Consider the following 15,566-nt stretch of genomic DNA (forward strand, 5'->3'; position numbering starts at 1 on the left):
AGATCCCAGAGGCCTTACTATCCGACCTAGAGATATAGAGGAAACACGACGCTACACAATACAAATCCCCGCGCTGCAGTTTAGTGGACGAGGGGTGAGCTCATCCAGCCTGCGTGAACACATGCTGTACACACATATGTCGGGCCCCAGTTCCACCTGTCAGATGGCAGTGAAATAAGGCAGTTCCATCGCTTCAACTACTCTATTATGACAGCAGCTACTTCCGCTAGTACATACTTTAAGCATTGGATGACTCCCTGAGTCCACAGTAACTTGCATGCCTGTGTGTCCCATGTCACAACCCCCCCTCCACCCCCCCAGCACTGCATTCCTCACTTGTGTGCCGATGTGTGACAACTGACACAGCTTAGTGCAACTCACAGCTTTTGTATAAGAAAGCCTTAAAGGCAACAGGAGAAACAAGGAGGATACTGTCACTCGCATTCTCTCCGTGGCAGTGTCAGCGCTCCCAGGAAAAGATGAAAAGCAACCGAGAAGGTAAACGCGGAGGCAAAGTATGTCACTCGCTGTCTTGTGGCCTTTTGTCCAATCATATGGGACAAGGGGTTTCATATCTACCACCTGCCACAGAACTTTGCTTTCTGGGGTGGAAAGCCGTGGAGTGTAGCAGTCACATCTGAGAGACGGGAGAGAACATGTGCCCTACCCTGGCAACACGCACTCATTTGCACCTATACTGTATCCGATACTGTGCACTCAAAGGCATACACACGCCCGAGTGCACACGGGAACATTAAAGCTGCAAATACAAGTTCATCGTTGATCTATCTATTGTTTCTATTTTTGATTTACCAAGTATTTTCATATGTAAAAAAAAAAAAAAGGGAAAATAACAACCACACATTGGTGGGGTCATTGGTCATGTGTTATCTGGATAAAAAATCCAAAAGTGTTTTCAATTTCCAATATAAATAAAGGTGAGAATTCTTCAAATTTTGAAACTGTACAAATCATTAATGAACATAATTGCTACCAATTAATTTACAATGAAAAGCAAATGGTCCATACGTATGTGCACACACACAAAATGTACTAGTTTTGCCTTAAACATTTTCTCATATATTTGCAGAATCAATGTGGTTTGTGTGGTTTCCTGATTCATTTTATTATTCAGCTAGCAAAGCTGAGAACATGCACGATTAGAAACGTGCATGTGGACATGACATCAAAGAGCAGATATTAATAAAAAGGCATACGCGACAGTAGATCACGTGTAACAAATCTATACAATGCAAATTATAGAAACTTTAAAAAATAAAATGACATGCAGAGTCAGTGCGCACATAGCTGGGCCTGCGTCTAGACAAATTGGGCTTTAAATATAAAAAGAGCTGCGGCTCTTTATGTGATCTGGCAGAGGCTCCCTCTTGAGTGCTGGATTTAACAGAAGGAGCTGACTGCCCAAATGCAGTGTGACAAAAGGGTATAGTACAATCTGTGATGGAAGATACTTTAGAGCCTTTAATGGTGTTCTCAGCAGGACAGGGAGGCATTGTCACGCAATGGAGGAAAAGCCGGATTCTTTAAAATTTTATACAAATGATACATATTTAAACAAAATCCTGAAATTCTCCAGTTTTCCCCTGTGTCTCATAGTGATGATACAGAGCTGACATATTATAAGTTGATATAAGCTTTCAAGGCTTGACAAAAAAATGTAAGGAAAAGTATAAGGAAAACCACATCATACATGATTGATGAGAGATGTATTTCTGGGGGTGAAACCATGAATATTATTAACAGTCTGAAATATGTAGCCCGTCTAGATATTTGTCTCAGTATGCAACATCCTCTATTTTTCTTTCATAAGTAAGACACTTTTTCCATTTTTGTTTTGCAAAAAGAATCCATGATTTGAGGCTTGCGTAAAATAATTTCTTTCGCATCTTTGGCTCGGTACACTCGCTGTTGCAAGCTTGTGCTTGGTTGCGTTCCTTTTAAAATATCAAATCAGTTACATAACCACACGTTCACTGGAGACATCATTTACTTTAACCTCACATTAAAGGTTACAGTTAGTTCTTTTGCAACCATAGAAAGTGAGTCTTCTGGTATTTTGTCTTTAAATGCCAGACTGAGAATAGAACAGGGAGTTTTTTTAGAGAGGCATAAACGAGCTTTAAGGGGGGGGGGGGGGCATGAAACACTTAAAATATGCAACTAAAAGAATTCTGCACTTTTCTTGTTGCCTCGCATCATTTTAGCACAGAGCACACACACATCTGGAGAGAGCAGGACATCCACTTTTTTATGCTACTGGCCCCAGAGAGGAAAGGGGGCGGGGCCAGCGCGAGCTGGTGTTGGATTTCACAGCCAGAGAACGTGACTTGCCCTCGCGAACGCCGTGCCAAACTTCCCTGCGCTCGCCGTCCCTTAACGCAGCTCACGGTTTTTGCCGGTGCGGAGGGTGGGGGGGTCCACCTAACGCCACTCGGAGCTCGCGAGAGCCACCGTTTGCAGATTCGAGACTCGCCAGGAAACTTTGAAAAGAGTACCACGGCGGAGAAATACAGCTGCGCGGCTGAACTTCCACCAGCAGCCCGAGGGGACCGGGAGGAGGAGTCAACAGGTCCCAGGTATTACCATCCGCTTGCCATTGACAGCTTGTCAACATTTGACAGCGTGCGTCCGCGTCTCTCCCCCCCTCTACACGGGAGGTTTGACGGGGGTTAGCCCTTCCACCTGGAGGGGGTTTGAATGCGTCGTGCACGGCCACGGTGAGAATGTGCGCAAGTGTTGACAGGTCTCTGGGTTAAAAAAAAAATGCAGCGGATAATTGGGAGCCCGAAACTCCCGTGAAGTTGGTAATTCACGGCTAACGAGAGAAAAGGAAACTACAGCTAAATTGTGTCCGTCCGAGCGGCGTTATAGTCGGTGGATGTGACGTCCGTTAGGGCGGCTAGCATGCGAAGCTAACGCTCCTGTGATGTAGCTTGTAAAGACACCGGGGACACATCTCGGCTCCTGACGCTCTCCTCGAGTCAATTAACAACCTGCCAACTGCTTAGCTCGGCATGTCACAAGAACAAAACAAACAAACAGACAAAAAAAAAGAAAGTGCCGATATGTGGAGTTGAAAACAGTGCTCCGTGTCCGAGCGTCTGTGCCCACACTTGTTTGTTTTTACAACGTCGGGACGATGGAATGTGGAGAAATGTGTATTTATTTTCTGACGTCGCGTTTTCCCTCGTTTTCCCCAATGTCGTTTGGTCGTGGACTACTTTTTAGGCTCGAGGCGAACATCGGCAGCAGCCTCGGCGTGCTGTGCACGGATGGACAGGGCATAGAGCTCACGCAAAGGGGCAAACCGCAGCCTGCATTCTTCTGATGTGCTCTAATACAGAGCTGCGAACTCGATGACCTAAAAAAAACACAACCACGCGTGCGTTCTTCTGATAGAGGAGCCTTAAAAGTGCCACCGCAAAACTGACAGACATCTCCCCTAATTTGTTAACACCCCTGATTACCCCCCCTGTCAAGATAATGTGGCACATTAGAAGCGTCTTGAGATCTCGGCAAATTAAATGTCAGTAGCGTGCAATAATGTTGGAGTAACATACCCTGCAGCATCAGAAAAACCGTCGGCGTTAACTTGTAAAATGTTGTCTTGTGAAACCACAGATTACAGTGCGTATTACCCTACATTTACGGCTCTAACAACCACTTTCTAGATGTTTCCTTTTATTTAAGTAATCTGTTAAGACTGTGCACTTTATGCATTTTGGCACAGCCTGATTTGTTGAATGATCTTTAATGATGGCTCTATCGACTCCTATAATACTGGCTTGCAGACATGCCACTGCAGAAAGATTTTTTTTATTATTTTGTGTGTGTGGGGTGGGGCTGGTGAAAGAAGATGCCCTTTCCCATGACAACCTGTGACATTTAGAACAAGATGCATTAGAGGCAGACGCACTAGGAAATTTGGTGTGGCTGAGGGTTTTCCCACGCCGTCACCTCTTATCTCGGTGTGATTCACAGGTAATGATGTTCCACCCCCGTAAACCGGAAAGGCTTGGGCCGAACACAAGACTGTTCACCTTCCCTCTAGATTGTCGCAGATAATGATTTTGATAATAGCCTTTAAGCGGTTGTCATAACTGTTTCTGCTGTGTAGCCGTCTTGTGATACCTGATCGCAAGTCAAGCCCAGCATTGACTTCTAAAAATATATTTCCTGTCTCAATGGTTATCTGAAAGGTATAATGTTGGCAGTCATCTCCTTTTATTAAAGGGATAGTTTCTCCAAACTGGGGCCCTGCCCTTAAAATAATAAGTTCCCTTATTCAAGGGTCCCTTGAAAATCTAACATAGTGTGAAAGTTTGACAGAAATTATATCCTCAAATCATAATTGACTTGCTTTTCTCATGCTGCCTCCTCCTGGAGCAGAAATCATTAAGCACTGTTTCATGCAACAATAGGTTAAAAAAGAACACAGAAATCAAACTTTCGTTTCCTCTTTTTAATGTAAAGCTGCACAAAGTGTTTGTTAAAATGCAGCGGTGTTCTGTGACGCAGCACAAGGCGGTATTTTTTCTTCCTCCGATACTCTTAACCTCTGACAAGCGTCAGCAGGAAGTTGGTTCTCTCTTCGTGTGAAAAGGTGCCAGTTAAAGGCCTTGCACGCCTCGGCTTCATGTGGCACTAAATGTGTCATCGTCGTGGTGGTAGTGTCACACTCACTTTGCCCCCTCACATCCCCCCACTCCCTCACAATGTCCCTTTCCTTCCTCTGCAGATTGTAAAGTCAAGTGTGAATGACACTGGAACGGATTTATTTTCCCTTTTTGTTCTTTAAAAACACAGTAGTAGTGAGTCAGTGTCTCCTTGCACTGTCAGTCTTATTCATCACATTTGATGTTTTCTTTTTGTTTATCATCAGTGGAACACATTACGTTACTAATTGAAAGTGATAAATGTACATATTTAGATACATTTATCTGCAGAATATTTTTATTTTCCCCAAGTGTGTCTTGTGTGAAACGGTCGCATGAAACCAGCATCGATTTCTGCGTGGTGATTTTAGAAGTTTCGAGTGATGCGTGGAAAGATAGTGCGTGCTGTGTGTTGTTCCTTCCTTGTCTTACGATCAGGTGTTATAGATGGTGCCATTCGTACAGCTCAGTTGGTCACCACATTGTTTATTCTTACGAATCATTTCGATGTAAGTCACAAGATAGTATCCTTCATGAATAACACATGAACCACCAGTAGTGGGGCTACAATCTTGGCTACATTTGGCATCGGATCTCAGCTTTCTCTGAAAAAAAACCTCAGTGCGTAAGGTGGTTTGGTTTGCTTTGGTCTGAAGTGGTCTACGCGCAGCCTCGCCGCAGCAGCCTGCTCCCCTGTTGTTGATGAGCAGGGCTGACTCATGAGTCTCTGCAGCACAAACTCATCAGCCACTGACAGATGAGACACGCTCGCCACACTGGCAGGGCACCCTGGAGAAGTCACCCAGTGCTTGCTTAACGGTAAACACCTCTACCCTGTCCCACCCACACACCATCAGATCTTGACTGCTAGCTGCTCTGCTTCTGGAGTAGGAAGCACTTGAAGTGGAAAAACAAACCACAGAATTAGAGTTTCACTCACTGTAAATAGGAAAAACCAGTAGGCTAGCTTTTTTAGAATTCATGTTGATGTGTGTACATGTGTCGGTGTACCAATTTACTGCCATTAAGAAAAGTTTGCCAGCAATCTTTCTAATAGAGAAACAGTTACTTCTACAAATTAAGTCTAGCGGAACCGAGCAGTGTAGCTTTACACTAATAAAACCAGCCTTGACATAAATGAAACAGGCCTCGACTCTGTAAGAATAAGTAGAAATAAATTGGGATATTACAGTGGTTTGGCAGTGGTGCCCAATGACGTAGCCATTGCCTTAGGGACTGGGGCGAGTGTGGGAAAAGCAGGAGAGAAGAAGGGTGGGAGCCGATACCAGGAGTGTAGCTGAAGTCGAGTGGGATTTTTTTTTTTTGAGGGGGAGTTCTGGAGCCGCTGTGATGTTGGGATGTGGGAGCTCCGCTCACGTCGGCCGGCGGCAGTTAGACGGGCCTGCTTTTGCATACTGATTCTCTTTCCGCTGCTCTACACATAGCATCTCTGGACTGCCTGGCCAGCTTCACAAGGGTTAACTACCCCCCCTACCCCCTTTCCACACTGCCTCCTTTTATTCCTCTTTTTATGGCTTTGATGGTATTAAATAATCTTTACGTGTCAGAGTGCACAGCTCCCAGTGTTCATGTCGGGAGAGCGAGAGAGCAATTAGGTCAGAGTGGTAGAATAACTCGGTTTCATCCCAGCCTTAAAGCGGCAGGGTACCTCACTTCAACTTGCTCTTTATATTCACCTCGAACCTTCAGAGTGGGATTTTCAAAGAGGTCCAAGGCCAGTGGGGTTATCAAAGCACTCAGAGAGAGAACTTTGTGTCTCTTAGTTGTACAGTCTCATGATAAAATGTCCCAGAATGGATCACCGTTGTGATATTTTAGGTTCCTCACTATGTTAATTTGCCTGAAGAATCAGGCCACGTTTGTCTCCTATTTTTCCTAATGAGGGTGAGCTAAAGACCCATATAACCTATTATCCCGGTTATTGATTTGGAATGTGTTTCAAGCTGCCGCGTCTTTTGCTAGACCTTGAAATCATTGACACGTTTATTAGCGGAGCTTTTTTTAGACTGTGAAATCCTCAAGATACACGCGAAACAACAATAAATTGAAAGCCTTGTGTTTCTGTTTGACGAGATCTCACATGATCTGTGTTGTAAGTTTCCCCCTAGCCTGTTGTCCCATGTTTGAGATTGCATTTCTACCATTTGGCACGCAAATGTTCTGGCGTATGTCACACTGTTTCATTGCCCTCATCATAGGGTTTCATACTATTTTCCACACTCATTTTGTACCTTGGCTTTTTACAAAAAGGGTCTCTGCCCAGTCGGACAGTCCCCCAGCGTGACGGCTGACATTTCCAGTGAAAGAGCCCTATTGTTGGTTCTTAATCCCCCTCCACCCTCCTCTCCATAAAACAATGGTATCAATTGCTTCCACTGAGTATATCCACAACTCTGAGTGAGAGGCAGGCTGGCCGGGCCCGTTAGCTAGCCTGCCAGCCGTCCTGCCAGGCAGCTAGACCCACCTCTTCATTCCTGGTGATGGCTCTGTGCTCCAGCCCACAGATTCCCCTTCAGGCATCTGGGCTAATATTATCTCTGTAGTATGAGAACCAGCCCTTGATCACGGCAGCATTGCCACCTCGTAAAAGGCTTGTCTGTATATTTATTTTCCTGGGGACACAGTGGAGCAGACCGGTGGATTCGACACACCCCCATCACCCACCTTCTTAATGAATGGTCTCCATTCTATTGTCCTTCATTTCCCCAAGACACTGCCATTAACTTTGACAGATGATATGTTCTTTCACTGAAACAGTGATCCTGAGCACACTGTCACTGGAAATTGGATTCGCACACCCACCCCTTTGCTACTTGCCTTTTCTCCCTCTCTCTGTCCTCCTTTTTCCTGTTGCTCTCTCTGTCTGCACTGAGGGGAATGCTGTTAATATTCCTTTTAGAGCTGCACTGTACGGCTGAGCTGCCAAGTTAACCCTCTGCTGCCATGAGTCAGACAACTAGCCTTATAACTGGTGTCACTTACACAGATGTCTGACCAGCCAATCTGTCCTCAAACGCTCCTGGATAATACCAGTACTACTCTGTGCCAAGTGTGTACTCTGTAGTCAGTTATGACAGTGATTTTTGGTTGGTTTTCTAGGAGAACATAACCTTTCATTTTCATATTTACTTGCTATAATTTTACTGACTTACTCTTTTTTTAGGTAATTTGAAAATTAGACCGTAGACTATATGAAAAGACTGCTCATGTGCCAGATATAGTGGACACAAAGATCGGATGCGTCACTTGAGTCTGGATGGCTCCAGATTATTGCTGTGCAACAAACAGTGGTTTTCATTATCAATTTAAATTGCTGGTTATTTTTCTACAAGGCTTTCATTTGTTTAGAGTATGAGATGCCATACAGCGATGAAAATGTTTATCCAAGGTGACATCTTCAAATGCCCTACAGTCCAAAACCCGAAGATATTCAGTCTGTAATGATAAAAACAGAGAAAATCTGAAAAATATTCACACCGGAGAAGCTGCAACCTGATAATGGCTCGTGTTTTTGCCAGAAAACATGACTTCAACAATCACATTTACTCAAGGTTACAACAGTAATCTATTTCAACACTAGTGGTTACTTCTCAGCTGGACTGCTCTCCATCATGCCAAATCTCATCTTCCTAATTAAGACACTTGACAGCTCCCGTGTCATTCCCAGAATGCTGCACGGGACATTAAACATGAGTCTCCTGTGCAACGGCCATGTCCAGTTTCAAAGCGTGACACAACCCAAAGCATCTTAACACTGATTTCGGTGGAACAAATCCCCTCTATTGTGCCCCCTGTGTGGGCGTATGTGGCAGTTGACAGTGTATTACCCAGCTGCTGTGGCTGCAGCTGCTTGCACATTAGCTGAAGTTGCTCGGCCACATTTATCTGTGTGTGAAGTGAACACCACAGTTGGGAGATAATGGTCCTGAACAAAGATGATACCATTCACATTGCGGCTAGCTCAATACAGCTAGCTGCCCAAAAGTGGCTCATAGCATCGTTATCATGCTGCTCTGCTGCCTTGGCATGTGCCCGCCAAGTCTATGTTTGCTAGTGAGCCTCTCCTACTTATTCTGTCTCCATGGGCTGTCATCGGAGTGCAAGAGAGCCGTCGCACCAAATATCTGTCATACTGAGATGTTGCAGTACAAAGCGTGACAGGATTCCAGCGTTGGTGGAGGAGTGGACGTCAAGCTAAAATGACCCCCCAAAGCAATGCAGTAAACAGTATTAAGGGCTAATTAAAAAGCACAAATTAATCTCCCATGTTTGGTTGTTGCATTGTTGCTTTTTTTGTGGTATTTTATGCATGAATAATAAAATGCAGTGTGGCATAGCTCTGGGATGTAAATGATACTCATTCAGTCTGTGAGGCTGTGACACAGTATCAATAACGGTGGATCTTTTGATTGTTTTTTTTTAACATCATTTTGTGTCAACATGATTTCCATTTTTCTTGGCTTTTTGTGTCGCAGTAATAATTCTGTAATATGGCGCACTAGGCAGCATATGGCTGCCATTTATGATCAACAGCCTCTGTAAAGAGGTGACTGGAATATGCAAATGTCGGCATGCTAATGGAATAGTAATGTAATGAAGTACGTTGTATATGGCCAATAATGAGTCTCTGGTTATTGAGTGTTGATGGCGTTTGTTGTTTCACAATCTGCAGTTTTCTTATTTGTTCTTCCCGGCACACGTACTCACCATCACCCAAAACACGTGCAATAACACACACGTGCACACACACTCACACAGACTTAGATACATGGAAATTGCCTTCTTATTGATTCATGGCATTGGATGAAAAGCATATTGATAAATACCTGGGGTACTTGCCCATTGAAATTGTGAAACTAAATTGGGCAGAACTGAGACAGATGCGGCGCAGTAAATTAAACAAGCAATCTTCTCTGTTGGGTGACAGCACAATGGTGATTAGGGTTTCATGTGAGCTGCCCTACATTATTTATGGCTGTGCTGTGGGCTGCCTGCAGTTGAATAAACCCACAGTCCATTGACTGGGCACATTATGGGAGACCGGCTTCGTAGTGAGAGGGGGAGTTAAAAATGGCTTTATTTCCTCTCAAGGAGGTCCATTTTCATCTAAATGAAGGTGGAAGCCCCAAGCGTGTTGTTTCCAGGCCCTGCATGTGTGAAATGTGTTGACTGTGTTCCAGGAGGCTTCTCTGCACCGCTCTGATTCGTGTTCAAGGGTGATTTCTACAGAACCTCTCATTTGTACACATCAACCAGTCCCAGTTTTCTTAGTCACTGCCTACTCAACTTGGTGCCCATTGCCAATTTACAATTTGGCCTTTTTGTTGTCCACAGTTGTACGTAGGGATGTTGTTTTCCTACATAAGATATTCTGAATGGCTTTGAATTAAGAAAACCCAGCCCGCATCCTTGCTTTCCTTTGACAGTTTCCAATAATAGTGTGAGGCATGTGTTGTTTTTGGTGTGCATCTTATGTGGTTGGAAGATATGGATAGGATCAAGGCTTTCTAGCTTCATCCACAGCATGAACAAGATACTGAAGTTCAAATCCAGCTCCTCAGAGGCTTTTTCTGCCTGCTCACTTGCACTAAAAAACAGTTTGTAAAACACAAATTTGACGTACTGGTTATTGGTTCACACTGCCTACCAGTTCATTTTCTTGAAACACAATGCCGAGCAGTCAGGAACAAGTTCCTGTGTAAAAAGGAGTGCAATGAATTCTGACAAACAAATGATTGGAAAGAGATTGAGTTTTTTAATAATCCATTAAATCTGACATGAAGGCCTCAATCCCATTCCTTCAGATCAGCTTGGAACACACGTAATGTATTTTTAATGTAATGTCTTTTTTTTCATTGCAACAAAAATAGACATAATGGATGAGGCTACATCCGACAGTCATAACTTCTATTTCAATAGAACTACATTGATTACTGTGAACTGTAGTACTGTATTACTGATTTTCTTCTTAAACCCATAAGTTTTCATATAAAATTGATTTATTTGCAGTTACTTTGTGGATATTACCAAATATAATGTGGGGAACCCAAACACAATAAAATGTAGTTGTTAATACATAAACAGATCCACACAATCCAGAGTATTATTGAATTGTGAAATTACCCGAGGCCACATATCTTGAGTGGTTTATGCTGCTTCCTTGTGACACAGTTCTAGTAGCTTACATAAGACCCTGCAGCAAACACTGGACCTCTACATCAACAGAGAGATTTTTTTGCCAAAATAAAGTATTATATGGGTATATGGACAAGTTCATAAACAGAGACACTGAGGAGAGCTCAAGGTCTTTCTGTGGAAGGCATTTCTATACAAGTGAATTCCTGTATGACGTTCATAAGCATGTTGTATTTACATAACTGTCAGACCTAATATATTTATAAAGCACATGGTGCACGAGATCAATATTTGAGGCTACAGAAGTAAAGTGCTAAACTCCAAACTAGATATTTGCACCTCGTGTCTGTTGAATACCAGCTGTGCAACTGTGAATGTGGAGTAGAGCTGTAAAAAGAGTCAGTCTATCAGTCTAATGTTTTCACCACAGACATTTTGACACATCATAGCAGGAAAAGCACAGGTATAGATAATTAACATTAAAGAGTAACTGCACATTTGAACACATACAACAAGCTATAAACTGTATATGACGTATTAATGCTGGCGAAATGTTGACATTTCAGACCAGATTCCTAGAAATGTACATTTCATGGTTGAAACCGGCTCTAAACGCCATGCTGTGTTTAGAATCAGATGGCGCCGGGTGGCCTAGCAAATCATGACTTCGGACTTTTTACAAATTATCATCATTATGTCATCAGCAATCCTCTTTTATCCCTTTATTGCAATTAAATCACAACAAAATTGTTTGCTTTGGTTTCATACGCTGTAGTAAACCAGCTGAAGTGTAGCTTGCGATTGACATTGAATTCATTGAGCACCCATATCTGGCACTTCACAACATGCACAAAGCAGCAATAGTGGTTATTTTAGCCATGACTGTGAAACATTGTTGGTGTCTACATGGAGGTAAATTCTAGCCCGGGTGATGCGAATAAACGCCACACTGTTATGGCTTTCTGGGACACTTAAATTGAACTGAGCCATAATATTATTAGTAACACCTGGCCTTTTCCTGCTCTAACTATTTAAGATGTTGGCTGTGGAAAAATTCTGTTCAGACCTTGATGCTGATTTTGAGTGCTCTCCTTCTGTCTCCTGCTCTCACACCGTCCCACTATCGGCCCTAATACAGAGGTGTCTGGTGTGGTTCAGCAGCGAACACGGACAGTAGGAATGTGAAAAATGAGGAGAAAACTGTTTGCAGAGCATTTGGAGCTCTGCCCATTGTTACACCTATGCACATGTGAAACAGCTGCTCTCTTGCCTCTTGATTTAGCCCTGTTCCCCAACATTAGTGGGGTGCCTGAAGTGTGAAATTATGATATTAGTGTTAACTAGTTATGTTTCAGTCAACTTTAAGAAACAACAGAATTACGATGGTTATGACAGAATGTCTGTGTAATGGTTTCATTTGCAGCTTGTAGTTTTGCCACCTGCTTGTTAAGTGACAAATTAAAAACTGAGTGAGCACTATCAGGATGCGACAGGAAGGGTAAAATAGTTTTACATGTAAAGTTTATGCGGTGACGTGCGCTCATGACTAAATCTAAATAACTTTTGCTGTTGTGTAGTCTTTGTATGCTCCTCTGTGTTTACCCACCCCTGTCCTCACTGGTCTGCAGTGGGAAGGGAGCAGCATACTGTGAGGCTGTTGGTTTAAATAGTTGATTTCTGCCCAGCTGTAAATTGTTTTTGTGGATTTTCCCCCTGGAATATATTCAACCTCTACTCCATTATATTATTCTAATATTCTTCATGGAATCCTGCTTCCAGTTGTGGCATTGGACAACATCCCTTTTTTTTTAGTGCCCTCTAACCAGTGTGGGATGATGCTGCAACAGCAGATATTGAACTGCAGAAAGACGCCTGATGTCAGATTTGTAAATACGCAAGTTACAGAAATTGAGTGACGCAGGCACCTCCTGCACGAATGCCTGAAAACAACCTTTGTTGTTTTGGCACGTGATTTGGAGAAAGCAATCCAGAGTGTTGGAAGCTTGTGTTTGCGTTGGAGGTGTGTGATGTGAAAATGGGATGCCATAATTTGCTAATTTGTGTTTTGTCTGTGCATTACACTTCTAGTAGAGTCACTGTAGATGTTATGACCACGCATGAGTTGTGAAAGGCCTTACAAGTAAGCTATGTTTGTTTTATATGTGAAGTTGACTGTCCTCTCCACTTTGACGACTGTCTGTTGCGTGAGTGTGGCCTAATTGTCCTTCTGTACAACAGACTGTTTTCATTCTCGGTTGGCCTCTGGCCCGGGATACCCACTCGAACTCTGGTCCACTTGTCCAGAGCACCAAAACAATGCAGATCTGCCATGCTTCTTCAGCCACTGTCGGCCAGTGCCCTGGGGGTGGGCTGTTTTATGATATGCCTGTGTGCCAAATCTGGTCTCTGCACTCAATTGCTTCTTTGTCATTTCCTCCCTGTGAATGTCAGAGCGGCTGAGCCGTGGCTCCATGGATCCCCTGTGTTCAGATACCTTTTATCAGGACTTCTTGCCTCCCTTCATTCTCCAACCAGAGTTTTGCTATTGAATGAAACGTATTTTTCAGCCTCTCTCGTGAAGCATGAAATACAAGCTTTTATATTGGCATTGGCAGGTATTAAAACGTTTGATCAGATCCAGGCTGGGCTCATTAAATCGTCAACATGATGTAACGTTTCACTACTGCTGCCGTGTGCCAGCATGGCACGTTTTTCCACTTAGGGTTTCCAATATTTGTCTTTGTCATAAACACAGGGCATCTGGTTGCCAGTAGTGGGCCCAGCCTTCATGTGGACTTTGACAGCGAAATGTGGCTGAATTCTTCAGAGAGAAGCTGTCTGTCTTCTCATTTAGCAGCTAGCGGAGGTATGATAAATGTTACTAATCCCCTATTGACCCCGTGAGGTCAAGCCTTTGCCCTGTCGCCCACCACCCTCCTCCTTCCTGCTGTCTCCTCTCTGCCTCTGTACCCTGTGGATAGCCTTTATCTTGCTCAGGCAGTAGTTTTTCTCCCCAACACTGCTCGTGCACCAGCAGATACCGGGCAACACAGCTATGCACTTTACTTGTTTGCAGTCAAGTGTGAGATTCTTTCCGAAAAATATGTTCTTTGGCCTTGTGGCCTCTGAGATACATTTATGTTGTGAATGTGATTAGATACAGTGAGCCAGAACAGATATGCTTTCCTCTCCATGTTCTCAGCTTTAGTTTTGACCTTTGAACTTCTAATATCACAGCTGCTTTTTTTGGGGGGGACCTCACTGGAGAGATAAGTAAATAGTGTGAGATTATCAGAGAAATAATCTTCCGGAAGAAATGAATGTGTACACACATGCATATATATATATATATATATATATATATATATATATATATATATATATATATATATATATATATATATATACACACAGTTTGTCTTTACTGGATGGGGTTTCTGTTCAGATTCTTTTCCTCTGGCGGTGTAAAGAATCGCAGAGAAGCTTTTGTTCTTTCGAAAATCCACCTGATAATGTCGGTAGCTGGCTCCTTGCCTGGACTGGTTGGATTTAAAAGACGAAAGAGAATAAAAAAAAAAAAAGGAAAAAACTCCCCTGTCTCCAGTGCCCAGCCCAGTATTACACACTTTACACGCCTAACACAGTGGCCCAGTTTTTCTACAATCCCCCAGTGAAACAACTCCAGCGTTCAGAGCCTTTAGCAGTGTACGGTGAATGTCATTTCCAATGGGGAACTCTCAGAGTGGAAGAGTGAAGCACAGGTAGGGAAAAACAATGCTGTCAACACAATAATGGCATCAGCAGGATGCCAAGTTTTCTGGGTTCACAGATAGGCCCTTACTCCATCCTCTTCCCCTTCCCTCTTAAATGTTCCACATGAGACTTGATTGAGCCATTTCGTATTGCTAAGCTGCGTGAAGAGTGCTACTTTTATAATGAAAGAATGCTGCTAAATCAAGGCTTGACAAATCTACTTTCTCCATGTCCACATATTGAGGGTTGGCGGATTAGGCTCTAATTTTAGTGCCACTTATCTCCTCAGCTGCTTTTAAGAATTGGTTCCAAATAACAAAAAAAAAGGGTGAAAAATGTGAAGGCTTTTTTTCAGGGGTTGGATGGGAGGGTGGTGGGAGTTGGCTATTGTTAGGGAAGCAAGGCTGTGAAAAAGAGATTGTCTAGTGGCAGCGAGGGCCTTTGCATAAGAGTTCAAATTTACATACAAATCTCCAGAAAATAGACAGTATTTGTGGCGGTTAGACAGAGGTCAGTTCTTTAACGGAAATCTCTGAGGATGGAGGATTTTTTTTTTCAATCACCATCACTCCTACCACACAGTGTCTCAAGAGACTCTGTGAGAGTTTCTAGTTGACGGTCTGCAAATCCGCAGTAAGTTACTCTAGTCTAAACCAAATCGCTCCTCTTGACTCACTGTAAAGTCACAAACACCCTGGTAGTTTGAACCCTTCCATCTCACATGTATTTGGCTACTGTGACACGCCATCAATACCAAACAACCATCAATACCCCAGTGGAGACAGTTACATTTAAAACAATGAAGGACACAGCGTTGGTGTGCATTCAGCACTTTTGAATAGTCGTCAGCTTATTGATTCTCCTTCAACGCCAGCATCAATTCCTCTCTGCCTCTTCTTTTCTTTTTGTGACAGCGGAGGGCAACTGCATGTTAAAAAAAAAAACTTGCTCTTCAATTGAGTTGGGAGGGGGAGACCAATT

At 43.2% G+C, this 15,566-nt stretch overlaps 1 protein-coding gene across 5 annotated transcripts in view; it reads left to right on the forward strand.

Moving 5' to 3' along the window:
- The first annotated feature begins 2,441 nt into the window (after positions 1 to 2,441).
- The window catches only part of raraa (retinoic acid receptor, alpha a), a 132,226-nt gene continuing 119,101 nt past the window's right edge, over positions 2,442 to 15,566 (forward strand). For 3 of the 5 annotated variants that reach the window (XM_084039619.1, XM_084039618.1, XM_084039621.1), the window contains exon 1: positions 2,442 to 2,597. The gene's annotated coding sequence lies outside the window, so the exon portion shown is untranslated. The remainder of the gene's footprint in view (positions 2,598 to 15,566) is intronic. The other 2 variants (XM_084039617.1, XM_084039620.1) reach the window with 1 other exon arrangement.

This window comes from Eutrigla gurnardus (assembly GCF_963514095.1).
Source record: "Eutrigla gurnardus genome assembly, chromosome: 22".
In the NCBI taxonomy this organism is placed as follows: domain Eukaryota; kingdom Metazoa; phylum Chordata; class Actinopteri; order Perciformes; family Triglidae; genus Eutrigla; species Eutrigla gurnardus.